This window comes from Myodes glareolus, chromosome 19, assembly GCF_982192425.1.
Source record: "Myodes glareolus chromosome 19, mMyoGla1.1, whole genome shotgun sequence".
Classification (NCBI taxonomy): Eukaryota; Metazoa; Chordata; class Mammalia; order Rodentia; family Cricetidae; genus Myodes; species Myodes glareolus.
In genome coordinates this window covers 44822811-44839423 of record NC_142044.1, presented here as the reverse complement: position 1 = coordinate 44839423, position 16613 = coordinate 44822811, and the positions used below count along the sequence as shown (strand labels likewise).

The following is a 16613-nucleotide window of genomic DNA, read 5'->3' as shown; positions in this document are numbered from 1 at the left end:
TCAGTTTGTCAGTATTTTATTGAGTATTTCTGCACCCATGTTCATCAGGAAGATCGATCTGTAATTCTATATCTTAGTTGTGTCTTTAGGTGGTCTGTGCATCAGGGTAACTGTAGCCTCATAAAAAGTTTGGAACTATTACTTTTCTTTCTATTGTGTGGAACAATTTGAGAAGTATTGATATTAACTCTTCTTTGAAGTTCTGGTAGAATTCTGCATTGAAACCATCTGGCCCTGATTTTTTTTTTTTTTGATTGAGAGACTTTTGATGACTCTTTCTAGTTCCATAGGGCTTAAAGGTCTATTCAATTTGTTTATCTGGTCTTGATTTAATTTTGGTATGTCTTATTTTTCCTTTTCCAGAAAAAAATCCATTTCCTTTAATTTTTTTCAATTTTGTAGAGTACAGGATTTTAAGTATGACCTAATAATTCTCTGGATTTCCTCAGTGTCTGTTGTTATATTCCTCTTTTCATTTCTGATTTTGTTAATATGGATATTCTCTCTCCATTTTTTGGTTAATTTGGATAAAGGTTTGTCTATCTTATTGATTTTCTCAAAGAACCAACTTTGTCTCATTGATTTTGTTGTACTATTTTCTTTGTTTTTATTTTATTGATTTCAGCCCTCTATTTGATTAGTTCCTAACATCTGCTCCTACTGGATGAGTTTTCTTCTTTTTGTTTTCTAGAACTTTCAGTTGTTCTGTTAGTTCACTACTGTAGAATTTCTCTAGCTTCTTCATGTAGGCATTTAATGCTATGACATTTCCTGTCATCACCGCATTCATTGTGTCCCCTGAGTTTGGGTATGTTGTACCATCATTTTGTTTAATTTTAGGTAGTCTTTAGTTTTTTAAATTTATTTCTTCCTTGACCCAGAGGTAATTCAATTGAGCAATGAGTTTACGGGCTTTCTGCAATTAGTGTTGTTGAATTATAATTTCAAGCCATGGTGATCTGATAAGATACAGTAGGTTATTTCAATTTTTTTTCATATCTGTTCAGGTTTACTTTGTTACTGACTATGTGATCAATATTAGAGAAAATTCCATGGCGTGCTAAGAAAAAGTTATATTCTTTTGTATTTGGGTGGAATGTTCTTTAGATGTCATTTAGACCCATTTGAGTAATAACATCTGTTTGTTCCTTTATTTCTCTGTTAAGTATCTATCTGGCAGACTTGTCCAGTGGTGGGAGTGGGTATTAAACTCTCCCACTTATAGTGGATTTAATGGGTGATTTAAGCTTTAGTAATGTTTCTTCTACATTACTAAGTTGCCCTTGTATTTGGGGCATTGGTGTTCAGAATTGAGATTTCATCTTGATGTATTTTTCCTTTGCTGAATATGAAATGACCTTCTTCGTGTCTTTTGGCTAATTTTAGTTTGGAGCCTATTTTGTTAGATATTAGGATAGTTACAACAGCTTGTTTCTTAGGTTCATTTGATTGGAAAAATTTTTTCCAACACTTTACTCTGAGGTAATGTCTGTCTTTGTAGTTGAGTTGTGTTTCTTGTATGCAGCAGAAGGATGGATTCTGATTTCACATCCAATCTGTTAACCTGTATCCTTTTCTAAGTGAATTGAATTCATTGATATTAAAGGATAAAAGTGATCAGTGATTGATAGTTCCTGTTATTTATTTATTTATTTAGGTGGTAGTGGTACTGAGTGTGTATTTCTCTTCTTAGGGATTTGCTAGTGTGGGATTATCTATTGCCTGTGTTTTTGTGGATACAGCTAATTTCCTTGGGTTGGAATTTTTCGTCTAGTACTTTCTGTAGTGTTGGATTTGTGGATAGGTACTGTTTAAATCTAGTTTTGTCATGCAATACCTTCTTTTTTTCATCTATCATAATTGAAATCTTTTCTGGATATAATAGTGTGATCTGGCATCCCTGGATTCTTAGTGTCTGCATAACCCCTGAGCAGAACCTTCTGACTTTCGTTGTTTCCATTGAGAAGTCAGGTGTAATTCTGATATTCTGATAGGTCTGCCTTTATATGTTACTTGGCCTTTTTCCTTTGCAGCTCTTAATAGACCTTCTTTATTATGGAAATTTAGTGTTGTTATGTAGTGAGAGGACTTCTTTTGTTTTCTGGTTCAGCCTATTTGGTGTTCTGTAAGCTTCTTATACCTTTATAGGTATGTCTTACTTTATGTTGGGAAAGTTTTGTTCTATGATTTTGTTGAATCTGTTTTCTGTGCCTTTGAGTTGGACTTTTTCTCCTTCATTTATCCCTATTTTCTTATGGTCTTTTCATGGTGTCCCAAATTTCCTGGATAACTTGTGTTAAGAATGTTGGATTTAACATTTTCTTTGATTGTATCATCAATGCCTGAGATTTTTCTCTTCCATCTCTTGTATTCTGTTGTTTATATTTGTATCTGTAGTTCTTGATCATTCATTTACCCAGATTTTCCATTTCTAGAGCTCCCTCAGTTTATGTTTTCTTTATTGCCTCTATTTCAGTTTTTAAGTCTTGAACCATTTCCTTCACCTGTTTGATTGCTTTTATCTTGGTCTCTTTAAGGGATTTGTTAATCTTTCCTGATATTTTGTTTGTCTTCTTTTCCATTTCTTTCAGGGAAATTTTCATTTCCTTTTTAAGGGCCTCAAATGTCTTCATAAAGTTATTATTATTATTATTATTATTATTATTATTATTATTATTATTATTTGGTTTTTCTGTAGCTTTTGGAGCCTGTCCTGGAACTAGTTCTTGTAGCCCAGGCTGGCCTTGAACTCACAGAGATCCACCTGCCTCTGCCTCCCAAGTGCTGGGATTAAAGGCATGCACCACCACCGCCCAGCCCTCCATAAAGTTATTTTTAAAGTCATTTTCTACTGCTTCAACTGCATTGAGATGTTCAGGTCTTATTGCTGTAGAACCACTCGTTTCTGGTGTTGCTGTATTGCTATTTGTGTGTATTCTTACCCTGTTGTTTACCCATCTCTTTCTCAGATTGGTACAGGTGGAGCCTGTGCTTCAGGGGATCCCTTTTCCTCCAATTGATGTAGCTGGAGGCTGTGGCTCCATTCAGTGCTCCTTCAGATGTATGCAGGGTTGAGCTTCTCGTGATTGTTTCTCCAGGTGTGTATGGGCTCAAGGCTCAGATGGTCACTCCTCTCAATGCAGGTAGGGCCACAGTTTCTGTGGTCACTGCTCCAGGTGCCGGTATTGCTGGCATTCCAGAGATCGCTCCTCTAGGTGCAGGCAGGCCTGAGGTTGAGGTTCTAGTGGTCTGACAGCTTCTGGAGACCACTGCTGTGTGTCCATGGACAGCACTGATGCTGTCTCCTGGCACAGCCTGAGCCTGCCGCCTTGTTCTTCTTTTCTTTTTAAATACCTGTGCACACTGTGACCTGTTTAAAGATTTTTTTTTTTTAGTTTGGTTCCATTTTACTGTGCTCCCATAGTATTCTTTGACAGCATGACTCAACCTTGAATTGCTAAGCTGCAGCATACCTGAGGCTGTGGCAGGTAGCTCCACCCTCTCCTCAGGAAAGGAAGAGCTGAGCCTTAAGTCTGCCGACCTGTCCGAACGCTGTCTAATCGGCACTAGTCTTTAAGCAAGAGCTGCATTGAACTGCTCTGCTCTAGAAAGTTGGTGGCCACACTCTGGAGGAGACTTTGCTTTGCTTGTTGTTTATACTCTGTGTGCCGGTTGTTCAAGTGCACTGCTGCACAGCAGTGCCTCTCAAAGAAGCCATATCCAGTTTTTTTTTCCTCTCTTATTTTCACTTTTCTTGAGCCTATGGGGAAATTAAGGCCCCAAATTGGGTGCCAGTTACTTGGAATTTTCTTTGGACTTCTAACCAGCTCCCAAATAAAGACACAGAGACTTACTATTATTTATGGATGTTTGGCCTTAGCTTAAGTTTGTCCCACTAGCTCTTTAAACTTAATATAATCTGTTCCTATTCATCTACATTTTGCCTTGGAGCTTTTTTTTTTTTTATCTTTCTCTCATTCTATGTGTTGTAGTTTCCTGCTTCCTCTATGTCTGGCTCCCTGGCCCTTGTCGTCTCACTGTGTCCCCTTTTCTTTCTTTCTCAGGTCTAAATTCCTCCTACTACCTACTCCTCTGCCCAGAAGTTCTGCATAAACCACCTCCCTCACCATTGGTCATTCAGCTTTTCATCAGAAGAAACAGGTTCCTTATGCAGTCAAGGTAAAAGAGCAACATATCTTTACATAACTAAACAAATGAAGCACATCTTTACATAGTTAAACAGACATTCAACAACATAAAAATGCAATGCAATTTTACACAGTTAAACAAATGTATCACAACTCTACATTGTTAAGCACATGCAACACATCTTTACAAAGCTAAATATTCTATGACAGCCAGATGTAGGCAAAGAAGAAGGCACAACTTTTTGGCTTGTTTACATCTCCACTCTTTGGACTTCCCTTCAGTCCCAGTACACTCATGAACAAAGTCATATGCAATGTGAATGTCTGTCATTTGTCTCTGTCACTTTGAGTATAAAGTCCTTTGATTTGGCAAGATACTGAATGTTGCAAGATATTTGATTACATTAGATCACATTATGAAACCAAGATTGCATCATTTACTGGAAAAAATATTTTTCTAGTTGTGGTGTGGCTAAGCCTAGCACTCACCTTTAATCCAAGTGCTTTCTGTTTGAATATTATAAATAAAGTTATAATAAAGTTATAATAAAGTTTAAAAAAAGATTAAGTAAAGTTAATCATAGATTAAGAGGTACAGTAAGTTACCAGTTGACCTGAAGTGAACATAAGATTATGAAGATAAAATGATAGAAGATGGGGGTAGACAGGAGGGTGGATAGAGAGATGCACAGGAAGTGGAAAGTGGGGACAAGGAGTTTGGAGAGAGCTTTTTGAGGTGGTGGGGAAGAGAATTTGGGGGGGATCATGGATGAGATAGAATGCCAGCTAGTTGCTTTCTATGCCTCTCTGAGCTAGCAGGCTTTCACCCCAGTATCTGCCTCCCAAGTCTTTATTGATAAATTAGAATAAATGAGTTTTTGCTTACATAACAGCTGAAAAAATAGAAGAATGTTGGAGAGAGAACGCTGACTTCCTTGCTGATACAGGAGGCTCAGGGCAGTCCACAGAGACACATCTATGATGTCCACCCTCTCAGAGGAAGCTGTGTGCCAAATGCCTTGGGACAGGCCTTCACAGAATCAGCTGAAGGAGGAAATTCATGGAGCTTGGCAATCTTCTGGGAACAGGAGGGGAGAAGTGGACCAAGATCAGTATTTCTAGAAGGGAGATGACCTATGTCTCCTGTCTATATAGAAGCCACACAGGCCTGTGAGATTTTTAAGGTAGAATGTTTCTTCTGTTCACCCTGGACTGCAAGAACCTAAAGACTGGAGCAGAGTGGGAGGCATTTTTGGATGAGAATAAATAGGCCTGTGACCTAGTAAAAGAGGCTGGGAACTGAGACTAGTCCAGGTGGACTTTGAACAAAATCATCACACAAGGCCAGTCAAATAGCCAGAGTGTAAAGGAATTTGCCAAGCAAGGCTGGAGACCTGACTCAATCTCCAGGACTCATTTCAGGTGGAAAGAACTGACTCCACAAGTGTTTACTGTCTTCTACATTCTCACAATGGCAAGTATGCTTACACATACACACATTCCAAGCAACATATACACCTACATATGCATATACATTATGCAAACACTCTTACACATATATAAACACACACTATGAACAAACACATACATTACACTCATCCTTACATACGCACATAAACACATACTATGTACACATTATGACAGGGAAAGGCAGTGCAGAGATTCCTCCATCTCATATTCTTGATGAAGCTGTTAGGTTTGACTAGAATTTGATCTCCTTGAGGAAAATCTTGTGGAAAATTACCCATCTCTATTATATTGAACTCAAGGAGAGGCCCCCAACTAGCTTATCTTTGTTCCTATTGAACTGCCTCCTTGTGCAAATCTCTCTCTCCAGCTAACTGCTTATCTTGGCTTCAGTTAAATTGCTTGCTTGCACAAAACCTCCACTGGAGCTGCCAAGCAAGATAGCAGGATGTGGGGTTTTGCCTTTAAAAGCCTCTTGTTCTTAACAAATTAAGCTACACTTGGGTCCCAAATACTTGAGCATAGTCCCAGCCAGCTTGAATATTTAGTTGTCTATACATTAATTTCATGCTAGCTGTCTACAGACATTAGGGTGTTGAATGCTCTCCCAATGCTTTTGCACATCCCAGGGCATCTTGCCAAAGACTTCCCAGAGCACAAGGCACTTATGGGTTCACAGTATAGCATGTTGACTGAGCATGGAATGACCTGAGATCCTGTCTAGGCACTCTGAGATCTGACTAATGCCTTCCTGTTTGAGGTGGAAAAGGTGAGAATCGGGGGTTGTAGTATCAGGTAAGTTCAGGCAGGACACCACAGGCATGTCACACAGTAACCAAGAATCTGGACTTCCTGGAGACAATGGAAGGTTTTTGTGACCTTCTATTCATGGTCCTCTATTGTATGATGTTTTGTTTGCGTTCTTACAAAGCATTCAACTTTTGGGGCATAAATTTATGAAATATCCATTTGCCTGTTGCTTTGCAGCCACTAGCACCCGTTGTATCCATCCAAGTTATGGCCCCACTGGCTGCCTTTTCCTTTCTTCCCCAAGACCTCTGAGTGAGTCTGGAATTTTCTGTTGCAGCATTCCACAGCAAATGACACAGGCACTTGGGTTTCAAACACTGCTGGCGTCAACCACTTTCACACGTTTCTCCCATGCAGATGGCTGGCTCTTTGGCCTTTCACCCCCGCTGCAGGTTGTGGACTTCCCCTGGATCCCTCCTCAGACTGCTGAGGTATACTCATCCAGTCTGTTCACAGCCTATGTTCTCCAGTCAGACTTGCTACACTTCACATTTCACCATCAGCAGCAGCAGATTTGATAAGACAATTGGGAATACTTAAAGAGGGGAATTAAATTTAATGGAAAAAAAGTTTTTCTCCTATGTTTCAAAAAAAAATAGGAAACACTGTTACAATGGAAGGAGTTAGGTCTCTGTATGATTACACAATGAATGGTTTAAAAATGGAACATAAACGAGGGAATAATTCACTTAGATGGAACTTACATAATGTCAATTATAAACAATTATTGGTGTGATAATTCTTGCTTTATCCCTAAAAACAATGGTTAATATGAGTGCCAAGTTGCTTGATCTAACTATCAAGATACAGGCCTTGGAAAAAGTTGCTTTTGGGGTTCAATGTGGGCTCGTATTTCCATGTAGGGCCTGAGAAAAGCTTATGGCTCCTTTAAGTGTTTATGCCTATTTGTCAGTCCTTGAACAGCCAGCATGGTAAGTAGGAACCAGAAACAAAGTAAAAATACCTGCCACAGCACAAGCATCAGCATTCTAGAGCTTTAGGAAGGTTGAATGCAGTTTCTGGTCTTAAACCTTCAACCTGGGTGCTAGGAAGGTTGAATGCAGTTTCTGGTCTTAAACCTTCAACCTGGGTGCAAACTTTATGTTTGACCTTCCCAACCCAGCCCAAGAATTAGAGCATCCAGCCCATAGAGCACTCTGAGGATCCAGGTATAGCTTAACAGTCTGAAGTTTTCATGTGCACTCAAAAAAGGGTAAAGTACATTCAGTAAAAGAGGTCCAGTCAGAAAAACCTCTAAACAGGTTCCAGTGTGTTTGACAATGTTTGTAGTATTAAGAAAGAAAATGGGCATAGACAGGTATAGAAGGAAATAATGACTTTAAAAAAATAAAATAAAGTCTTAAAAGTAAATGTAAAAGAAAAAAGTCACATAAAGATGGCAAATACACAGGAGTCTGATTCCAGTGTGCTATTGTTTTGATTTTGAATTTTTTTGATTGCTGTAAAGCAAAAGACAGCTGCTAAGAGACCTGGAATTGAAAGATGGACTGTTGAAATAAAACAGACTAGATACTTTAAAAATGCCTTAACTTTAAAAATGTCAAAAATGTATTTGTCAAATGGAAATCAAAATGCTTTGGAGAAGTGGTTATGTTTTTGTTTCCATAGGAAGCAAGAGGCTGTGGAATTATTCCAGGTTGATATGGATCTGATGTGATCAAAGGATACTTCTGGAAACTTTACAGATAAAATCTATCAACAGAGGTTATAAGTGATCTTCCCAGGACTTGGTCTTCATCTCAATTTTTTCTCAGATACACCTGGGGATGCCCTTGCCCCCATTCAGCAGAAATCATTCTAGAGAAAACAATGTCTACATTCCCAAGATTTAGGTTGTGGGAGGCCTTTGATTATTTTGTAGGTCATGCATGTTTGCTATAATTTCGGGGAATATAGGATAAAAATAATTATTAATATATTTATGATCTTATTTAAGGTATGGTACCTATGCAGTTCATTTAAAAATATAAGGTAAATTTCTAGTTTTTGAAAACTATTCTTATAAACTATTTAGAATAATCAAGAATTAGTTGGTAGTTAGTCATTTATAACAATCAAATTTGTAGATATGTTAGGTATGCTTTCCAGATCATATAGAGATATATTTTAGAGAGATAGATGGTCTTCAAACTTTTCAAATACCTACAGAATATGGCATTTAAAATGTCTTGCTAATTAAGGGCTTTTCATGACAATGAGACACATGTGCTCCTGGCAGCACCTATTTACTTCAGAAAGGATGATGGGCATCGAAGAAACGCCATAGGACTTTGCTTTCATTGTGGCAAGATCAGTCATTTGGGAAAAAAAAACCCCAAAAAACAAAAAACAAAACTTCTTTTGCCTTTATTGCTTGGCTATGTGCTGTGCAAACTGGACATGCAGGACCACAGGAAAGTGACCACTAGACTTTGCTAAAACAAGGAAGGATAGTCCTTCAGGGTTCCTGATCCCAGAAGAAATTGCCAGACATTCTGAAGGACACAGAGGAAAGTGACTGACAAACAATGCCAATATAGGCAGGAGAGTCTTTCAAATTTCCTGCTTCATTGAAAAGTCTGACAGATACTATGTGCCTATAGATCAAAGATGGATATCCCAATGTTTGAAGGGATCTTTGGGTGACCATCCAGACAGTTAGATGTCTATGTCATTTCTAGAGTTTTTGGAAGCAATTGCATGTTTGTTTTTTGAATAGTATATCCTTCTGGTGCCTTTGTTGGTGTTGAAGACTAATTAGTTTATTTGCAGTTTTCCTAAAATATAGTAGAAAGTAAGTTGGGCATAATTTTTTGGATTTACTAAGATAAGATAGGTTATGTATTATCTCCTCTAAATTTACCAGATACAAATGAATTGGAATTCAGTACATTGCGAATGTAATCTTTACTTGATAATTGTTCTTACTGTACAGGTACTATGCTAAAGCTAAACCTTTCATTTTTGTTTAGAAAGAAAAAAACTGGGGAAATGTTGGGTAATATGATTTTAAGGTGTGTTGCTTTTGTTTATGCTGCATTTGCTTAATTCTGTGAAGCTGTGATTCTTTGCCTCGCTTTGCCTGATGGTCCTAATAAAGTGCTAAATGGTCAAAAGCGAGGCAGGAGCAAGGATAGGCACATCTGACTGGCAGGGAGTATAAATAGAAGGTCAAAAAAGGACATGAGGATCAATGATAGAACAAGGGGAGGAGGACATCAGAAGCCAGGCACCCAGCCATCTAGTAAGGCATGGAATAAAAGTGAAAGTAAGATATACAGAAGTAAGAAAATGGAAAATCCCAGAGGCAAGAAGTACTCGGTATAAGTTAAGAAAAGCTGGCAAGAACCAAGCAAAGCTAAGGCTAGGCATTCCTAACTAAAAATAAGCTTCCCTGTGTGATTTATTTGGGAACTGGATGGTGGGCACCCCAAAAAGAAAAAGATCAAAAGATCACAAAACAGTTTCTAGAGAAAACAATGCCATTTTGACTGGTAAGTTATAAGCCTTAAAAGATAAAAAAAAAGATATTCAGATAAAGACAGAGGAATTTAAGGGAGAACCAACCTCAGGATTACATTATAAAATTTAAGAGGAATAGCTCAAGATTTTCAAACAAGCAACCTTACTTTTCCAGTCACCTTATGGGAACTGCCAAATGACAGGTATTCTCAAGGCTATATAAACACTGAATGGATTCCTGAGGAAATGATAGATCTGAGAAGATTTAAGGAAGCATACCATCTCATATGATATGCATTCACCTTTTGTGAGACAGATGCTAAATTCATGGTCAACTAATAACATAACTGTCCCACAAGATGGGAAAGACTTGGCTACAGTAGTATTGGAGCCAGGTCCTCAATTACAGTGGAAGACCTGGTAGAAAGATGAGGTTAGACTATTCAACAATGAAGTAGGACTAGAGGTATGGAAATCTCACAAGATCAACTTCTTGAAGAGGATGATTATGTTGATGTACAAAGACAGTCTCCACATGATGACCACACCTTGACTCTATGCACTGTAGCAGCTTTGAATGCTTGGGACAGAATTTAAGAAGTCAGAAACGGAACTGAATCATTTACTAAACTTATACAAGGCTCAAAAGAAACCTTCACTGATTTTTACTAAGATAGAATTCAGTTGTAAATAGAATGATACCAAATTCAGAAGATAAACAAATAATAATTGAATCTTTGGCTTTTAAAAATGTTAATTCACATTTCTAAAGGATAATAAGGCCTTTAAAGGCAAGATAAGCACCCATAGAGGAATAGGTCTTAAATTCAGTCAATATTGAATGTAATAACCATGATGATAATTGGATAGGCCAGGTGATGTCCAAAGGCTCGAAGAAAATTCAAAATGTCAGGTGTTTTAATTGTGGCAAACAAGGTCACCCAAAAAGGGATTGTTGACAGGGAATTCCTAGAAACAATACTTTTACCAATCTAAACACAAAGCCCTTGTCTTCTGGAGTATGCATAAAGTATAGCAAAGGCTGACATTAGAACAATGAATATAGATCAATAAGTGACAGACAAGATAACCTTTGTTATTGGAAAATGCCTTGGGGGCCTGTTGCATAGCCCCATGTCAAACTTGATTCAGTCATTTACCATGGGGGAAACTCCTTCCCAGAGCTGTTAAAGGACCTAATGCCTATTGTATAAAACCATACTGCTCTGAAAGATGGAACAGCTTTAGAAGATAAAACAAAAATTCAAGAGAATCCATAAAACAAATATTATAAAGATTAGATTTGAACAAGAGAGAACTCTTGATTAGAAGAGGTGATAGTCAATCAGACAGTGTGACAATTCAATCTAAACTAACTTATAAAACTAACAAGTGCTTTTCACTTGTCAAAAGGAAACCTGCCCAAAGTTAGGGTTGGGGAGGGTTTTCTTTTTGTCTTTCCAGGAGAATGAAGACAACTAGCTAAGAAATTTGAAGACCACTGTACAAATGAGACATCTGAAGAAAAGGGATGAATCATCCAGAGAAAATGTCCCAAGAAAAAGTAAATTGGCCTATTGGTATATCACATTTCCAACAGAATAAACTTTCACAGATATTCTCAAGTGTTTGTTTCTGCTGTTCTCTACATATAATACAAATGTTCTGTTTGTAGTCCCACTTTAATTAAAAATTAAAGCTGGTTTTGGAGTTGAAGCATGACTCTTTCCTTCTCCAATCCCAAGCATGCTTGTTAAATGAAAATCAAAAACCTCTGTACTATATCAGAAGAGCCACCTGATAGGGAACAGAAGAAAAACCAAAATTAAGGGCTATTCTATTGCCATTAATCTCATAATTCTTTGATACTATTTTGACTCTTTAAAACTTTTCTCATGACATAATATTATCTCAAAATTTTATATATCTATACATATACATACATATAAAACCTTTGTCATGATATCAATGGTCTTATAGAGTACTAACTAATTCTAGAAAAAGGCTTCATCTGTTTTCTCATACATGGTTTACAGTATGAGTCTCTCAGGTAACTAGGAATTAAGATATGTATGCTAGAGATGTATAACCAATTATGTTCCTTTAACCTCTTTGAGATCTGCTTCATATGACATTTAAAATGTTTAAATTTTCTGCAGGAAATCATGACCATGCCAAACAGCAAATTTTGAAGTCTCTAAAAGGATGATGAGGCCCCACAATCCCACCAGAACTATGACAACACTACCATCTAAAGATCAGCTTTGGAGCACAAACTGCTCAGGACAACTTCAAGGTGATTAATTGAGATGGTCCAGCCTCACAGACTACTCCAACCAGAACTTGTGATAAGCCTTGCACTTTCCCTTTACACAGAGACTGGACAACAAATGATACAGCTAGCTCTCCCAAGACTTGAAAATTATCCCAGTTTTTTTCGGGGTGCTTTAAAGACAGTATCACCCCAGACACTGGAAATAAGTAAAAAGAAAGTGTATTGTAAGCAACTCCAACCCTCTAGAATTGACAGAGACATCTCACTACCTGGACAGTCACCCAAAGTTCTTCTGTAATGTTGGTGCATCTATCTTCTACCTATAATCTTAGCATATCTGACAGACTTTTCTGTGAAGCAGGGTATTTGAAGATCTGCCCTGCCTTGTACTGGCAAAATTCATCAGTTGCTTTCTTCTGTGTCCTGCAGAATGTCTGGCAGTTCTTTCTGTGAAGCAAGAACTCTGGAGGACCATCTAGTCTTCTGGAACATTCAGGAGTCAATTTTTATGCAGCCTGCCTGTCCAGTTCACACTGCATGCTATCAAGCAGTCAAGGCAAGAGCAGTTTCTTGTACAAATGGCTAGTCTCATTACATTGAATGCAAATTCCATAACAAGTTTCTTTGATGCTTATCAGCCTCTCTGAAGTAATTAGTGCTTCTCCTCTTACTGTTGAGAAAAGCCTAAGTTCTTAAAATATTTTAAATGCCATATTCTGTAGGTCTTTGAGAGGTTTGAATACCCATCCATCTGAAATATATTTCTGTACATCTACAAACAACAATCTATACAACATGACTACAAGTTTGACTATTAGAGATGATTGTCTATTAATCCACAACTTTTAATGATACATTACATTTTTAAATGAGATAATACCTTAAAAATAATACCTTAAATAAGAGTAGAAATATACATATAATGAAACTGAGCAGGTTAAAGTTAGTAATATATAATATATATATGTATATGTATAAGTATATACATATATGTATGTAACAACAGTATTGAAAAAGGAGGTCACGAGTATGAATGACAGCAAGACCGGGTAAGTGGAGGGTTTGTAGGCAAAGAAGGAAAGGGGTAGATGATGTGATTATGCAATAATATTAAAAATAGTAACATTAATAAAAATTAAATTCACTTAATAAAACCAACAATATATGAAGAATTTAAAAAAAATTATCTGGTCTGTTGTTTGTCTCATTTAGATGATTTATTTCTTATAAACTGCTTGGTGAAAGAAATGGTGGAATATATATTCAATTTCAAGGATGTTTAATGAATTTTAATAGAAATAATATGCCATAGAAAGTGAATGGAATCTACACTGACTAAAAATAAAAACAATATAGTAGGGAAAATTGACCTTAAATTTGTATCAATAAACCAAAGTTCATACCAATGTAAAGTATTCATCTCTATATCATATCCCCCTTTTTTTTCTTTTGTAAAGACTCTGACTATAACCATTAATCATTTACAATCAAACCCCTTTAAAATAAAAACAAGTATTTATAAACAATATTTGGGAATTTGGGAATAGTTTTTTAGACTACTTCCTACTTCCTGGGGGTGCTGTTAATCAGGTCTTTCATAGGGTATCCTGTGTGGCTGATCCATCTCAGCAGCAGTCCTAAAGCTGTCATGGATGTTGGACCATCTGGGCCATTGCTTCAAGGGGTCTTGTTTGATCAAACAATATTAGCCAATAAGGAATCCACACCTTTCATATCCTCTGTGGAAACAAAAGCAGAACCTCTCTTCCAAAGTAACATGTCCTTAGACTTAAATTTTGATGTCAAGATACCTTTAAAATATATATGTTGGTTTAGTTTAGCAGCCCATACAATGAAATGTCACCCTGTACCTACCTCACTCATAGTCAAAAAATTCAAAGCAAACACAATAATATACATAATCCAGAGTCTTTGTGTATTTTCCATCTCTACATGGCTTTTTTTTACTCTATTTCTTTTATTTTTATCTTTTAAATTTTGGTTTTTTGAGACAAGGTTTCTCTGTGTATCTTTAACTGTCCTGGATGTCATTCTGTAGCCCAGGCTGGCCTTAAACTCAGAGATCTGCCAAGTGCTAGAATTAAAGGCATGTGCCACTATGTCCTGCTACTTTATTTCTTATTTTAAGGACTTTCTGTATTTTTCTCTCCTGAGCCTATGCATGCTTTTAAACACATTGTAAATCATTTAGAGGGCTTTCCCTTCAGAATCTGTCTTTACTGTATATATCTATCTTTTTCTGACTACATGAGTCTTAAATCTGCTAAGCAGCATGACTACGATTAAAGCTGCACATTTGGGGGCTGGCTCCACTCCATTCCTTAGCTTTCTGAAAGTCTAGCTTCATGGCAGAGATACTGACAAGAGCCATGTTTGCCACAACCAAGAAGCCTTCTGCCAGTTGCTCACAAACACCATTTAAGTGTTTGTGACAAAGCCTCTTGAAAGAGCTGAAAGGTTTTTGCCACTAAGGCTGAGTTAAGAAGCCTCTCTTAAAGGAGTTGTGCCTCTGTTTGCCTATAGCAATCAGAGTCTACTGGAGAAAAGACAGTTGCCAAGAAACTGCACTTGACTCTGTTCTTGTCTGTCTAGAACCTTTCTTTGAAGCTTTGTCAGGCTTTATGTAGAAGTTATTGCCAAATATTTGGATGCTATTTGTAGTCAGTCTGAACTTTTGTTTCCTGGTCACCTAGACCCAAATAACCAGAAAGAAACTATATTAATTACTGCACAGTTTTGCCAATGGTTCAGACATATTTCTATCTAGTTCTTATATCTTAAATTAACCATTTTTATGTCATGTATTGTCATGAGGCTGTGGCTTACTAGTAATGTTCTGGTGCCTTTTACCTTCAGCAGCTACATGGCATCTGTCCAACTCTGCTTACTTTCTTTCTCTGTTTAGATTTCCCACCTGACTTTACTTTGCTAAGCCATTGGCCAAAACAGCTTTATTTATTAACCAATAAAAGCAACACATACACAGAAGGACATCCCACATCAGTATATAATTTTACATTATTAGTTAAAACTTTTTATTTAGACAAAAGGAGGAAATGTGTGATTTTGTGTGTGTGTATATGTGTGTGTTCTGACAAAGCTTGCCTGGCGTTCAGAGTGTGGAACAAGCCACTAATTAACCATACAAGCTGGGCAGTGGTGGCATACACTTTCAATTCCAGCACTCCAGGATCACACCTTTAATTCCAGAACTCTGAAGGCAGAGACAGGACATGATAAGATGGGGTGGAGGCAGGATCTCACCTCCTTTTTTGGATAGAGAAAAGGGATAGGTAGGAAGCAATTGGCAGGTACTCCTGGTTCTCTGGTTCTCTTCCAGGTTTTTATCCAAATATCTGATACCCAGGTGTTTATTGATTAAGATTAACTAGATTACCTCTTCACCCTCCAAGACCACCCTCTCTACCAAGCCCAGGTCAAGGGGAATGCTGAAGAAGCTTCAATGATGAGAACTTGCATATTGTGGTAGCTGGCATATTCATCATAGGGAATGTGACCACTTCTATCATACTGTTGTGGACCCTGTTGCTCATGGACCTGCATCTGGATGTGCAATATGCACCTGACTGGGGATGGGAGGGAATAAAGGTAAAGTCACAGTCTCTGAAATGACACAAGATACTTGTGACTCCCAGAAGCAGCTTGACCCAAGATTCAGCAAGAGTGATGGCCATTCTTCTCAAATGGACAAAGCCATTGTCATAAATGTAGAGGAGGATCATGGAGAAGACTTTGGGATTTGTTACACTAAGGAGCTGTGTGCCACTGGACCACATTCAACAGAAGTAGTTGATGAAATCATAAGGCAGGTGTGGTGTTCCCAGAGATGGCAGACAAGGCCATCATGCACTTCACCATGCTGTCATTTATGAGATGAACTGATTTGGAGACTTGCCCCACTGACTTTTATATAACATTCCATGACATTGAAGTATAGGGCTTCCTCAAAGGACTGTCCTTCCTTGTCTTGGCAAAGTTCAACAGTTGTCTGTGTCCGGCTTGTCTAGTCTGTAAAGCATACTGTCAGGAGTCAAGGCAAAAGCAGTTTTCTGCCCAAATGGCTAGACTTGCTATGTTTAAAGCAAAAATCTATATGGTATTTCGTTGATGCCCATCATCCTTTTATGAAAGAAATTGGTGCTGACAGGAGCAGATGTATCTCTCTGTCGTGAAAAACCTTAGGTTATGAAACAGCTTAAACGTCATATTTTGTAGGTCTTTGAAGTGATTAAAAATCATCTGTCTAAAATATTCATATTTCACATAGAAAACATATCTAATGTGACTGAAAATTTGGTTATTATAGATCAACTACTAACCTCATATTTTAGTTATGCATTGCCTTTTTAAATGAGCTGTATAAGCATAATATCCCAAACAAGGGTAGAAACCTGCATACAGTGCACAAA

The 16613-nt window shown here is 37.5% G+C and overlaps 1 long non-coding RNA gene across 4 annotated transcripts; it reads left to right on the top strand.

The window, feature by feature from the left end:
- The first annotated feature begins 702 nt into the window (after nt 1-702).
- On the top strand, nt 703-16153 carry LOC125407443 (uncharacterized). 4 transcript variants are annotated; one of them, XR_015735659.1, is made up of 4 exons: nt 715-808; nt 2970-3098; nt 4065-4179; nt 12047-16153. It is a non-coding gene; the product is annotated as an uncharacterized LOC125407443 (long non-coding RNA). The 4 variants fall into 4 exon arrangements; XR_015735660.1 differs by lacking the exon at nt 2970-3098 and having other exon boundaries at nt 703-808; XR_014997895.2 differs by lacking the exons at nt 715-808; nt 2970-3098; nt 4065-4179 and adding an exon at nt 4725-11451 and having other exon boundaries at nt 12047-12183; nt 12592-16153.
- The last annotated feature ends 460 nt before the right edge of the window (nt 16154-16613 follow it).